This window comes from Lygodium microphyllum, chromosome 27 (genome assembly GCF_053477565.2).
Source record: "Lygodium microphyllum isolate KBCC chromosome 27, Lygodium_microphyllum_v1.1.10, whole genome shotgun sequence".
NCBI classification, from domain to species: Eukaryota; Viridiplantae; Streptophyta; class Polypodiopsida; order Schizaeales; family Lygodiaceae; genus Lygodium; species Lygodium microphyllum.
Window position 1 is genome coordinate 20,669,568 of NC_141161.1, and position 2,809 is coordinate 20,672,376.

General features: G+C 37.0%; 1 pseudogene; it reads left to right on the plus strand.

Annotated features, from left to right (window-relative positions):
• Nucleotides 1–440: 440 nt before the first annotated feature.
• LOC148012115 (uncharacterized) lies at nt 441–2,399 on the plus strand (annotated as a pseudogene).
• The last annotated feature ends 410 nt before the right edge of the window (nt 2,400–2,809 follow it).

Consider the following 2,809-nt stretch of genomic DNA (forward strand, 5'->3'; position numbering starts at 1 on the left):
GATCCATAGTGGATCTCTAGGGAGATGAGACACTAGTTACCCAAGAGAAAATAAACTCTTGATACAACTATTAGAAGACAAAGAATGAGTTATATGGGCACGCTCTAAATTTAGAGTTTGAGCGGGGACTCTACCTCTAAGGAAAATCTGTATATTCTTGATGGAACATTAGCCATAGGGCATGAATATAATGCTTTTTTGAAGGTAGTCTCTCCAATTGCTCAGTAGGATGGTCACTCTATTCTCATGCCTAGAGGTTTATTTCAATATTCTTTTGTTTATTTAGTGTAGCATATCAAAATGAGCTCTTAAATTGGTGCGCCCAATTGCTTGCAATTTTTCTTCAATTTGGTAAGATTGATATGCGGGAACTTATGTTCTTCCTAGGTCAATTGAACAAGTAAACTATTGTCTTTGTTTCCATTTTTTATTAGTCCAACATGTTGTATGTCAATTTTCCAACTAGTAATTTTGTGGACAAGGTTAGTCAAGGCATTCAAAACCACTCCCTCAATGAGGAGGGTCTTGATTTTGTGTGTGTGTGTGTGTGTGGGTGTGCGCGCGCACGCGTGTGCGTGTGTGTGTGTGCGTGCGTGCGTGCGCGTGCACACATGTGCGTGTGTGTGTGTGTGTGTGGAGAGAGAGAGAGAGAGAGAGATGCAACACTTCTCATCATGAATTCACATTGCTGATGTTAATAATAACATAGCTTCCATTCAAGGATTCTTCCTAGGGGTCAATTGAACAAGTAGACTATTGTCTTTGTTTCCATTTTTTATTAGTCCAACATGTTGTATGTCAATTTTCCAACTAGTAATTTTGTGCACGAGGCTAGTCAAGACATTCAAATCCACTCCCTCAATGAGGAGGGTCTTGATTATATATATATATATATATATATATATATATATATATATATATATATATATATATATATATATATATATATGTGTGTGTGTGTGTGTGTGTGTGTGTGTGTGTGTGTGTGTGTGTGCGTGCGTGCGTGCGTGCGTGCGTGCGTGCGTGCGTGCGTGCGTGCGTGCGTGCGTGCATGCATGCATGCATGCATGCATGTATGTATGTATGTATGTATGTATGTATGTATGTATGTATGTATGTATGTATGTATGTATGTATGTACACACACACACATACATACATACATATATATGTATGTATATATATAGAGAGAGAGAGAGAGATGTAACACTTCTCATCATGAATTCACATTGCTGATGTAAATAATAACATAGCTTCCATTCAAGGATGAGATCGATTAGAAGACTAAGAATTTGTTAAGGGATGAAGTTGGCTTAAATAAGGTGATAAGAAAGATAAAGGTCATTTATAGAGTGAGACATCCAAATATGCAAGATTTGCATTCAATGGTGAGGCATTTTGTTATGACATCTTTTCCTTGCCTTGGACAACAAATTCCCACATTGCCATAGAGGAGAAGTTGAATATGATTGGCATAGTGAGAATTCTAGACAAGGACAAGGCTCATATTGTGATGTTTTTGGACAACTCACAAGAAAGCATCGACTCCCTCATGGCAAGGCCAAGGCTAAGGCTCCACATGTATACTTCTAGCTTCAAGTCATCTAATATGACCTTAGGTTATTGAATTCCATCAAAGTTTTTTGCCAAGTAAGACTATCAATGGACAAAAAATTTAATTCCTATGTAATGGTCTCAAGTTTACTAATGACATGGATCGTCAATTGGGCTTGCACAATGCTTCTTGATAAAAAAATTTATAGGTATTTGGTACTTACATTGCCTGTTAATTATTTCTTATATTGTGTTTGATTATAGTTGGTAGTCATGTCTTTTTGACAAGTGGTTTCTCAAGGAGGTTGATGGAGGAGGATTGGATGAGCTTTCTCCCTTAGCAAGCATGTGGTTGTATGCTAACAACCCAACTTACATGTTTGAAATTTTGAACATTGGCAAGATATGTTTTTCGTGATTATTGTGTGGCAACTCAATTGGCAAAAGGATGTGTATGTTATGATGTGTTGCTACATGTTGACCATTTCTTGTTCTGATGTAGGGGCTCGTAACTATCCATGATGGTTGTACCTTATCAAAATCTATGTCCTTGATTAGTTATTTGAGTTGCACCATCAAGAAAAACTAGTCTTTGAGTTTCATACTCATATTATGATAAGATAGGGGACCATCAAAACATCTCATGCACATAGCTCTACTATATTATTATCATTTCTAAATATTATTCCTATCAATTTGGGCAAAGAGCTTGTGAAGTGAGCAATGCAAGCAAATTTGGCTATGGAAGCTAGTAGGGATAGGAACAACATCATGCTACATCCATTAGTACCTGTGGAAGAGAAAAAGATACTGAAATTATAAAAACTCTAGAGTTGACATGTTAATCATACCTCACACTACTACCTTAGTCTACAAGGTATCTTCTTGTACTTGATTATGTCAAATATACCCATGGCCTTCATGTACAAGTTTTGCCTTCCATGTTAGCTTTGATGTACTCACAAACATTTTATGGGGTATAGAAACAACATTGTTTATAGAGGAGGATGTTCTAGAGGCATTGAATGATTTGCACACAAGGCACAATAGAAATAGGAGATTGGTGTATTGTATGGATCTCATTTTTGTTGACTTTCCCACCAACCTTGTTGTGGAGGTTTTCCTAGCAACAAGATTCCATGCTAGAACAAAGTAGGAAAGACACTTTATGAAAGCATGTTTAAAGTTGCAGACTCTTATCTCAATGATGACATAGGATTCCACACATGTGTATACACCATGGAGGAAGGTATGT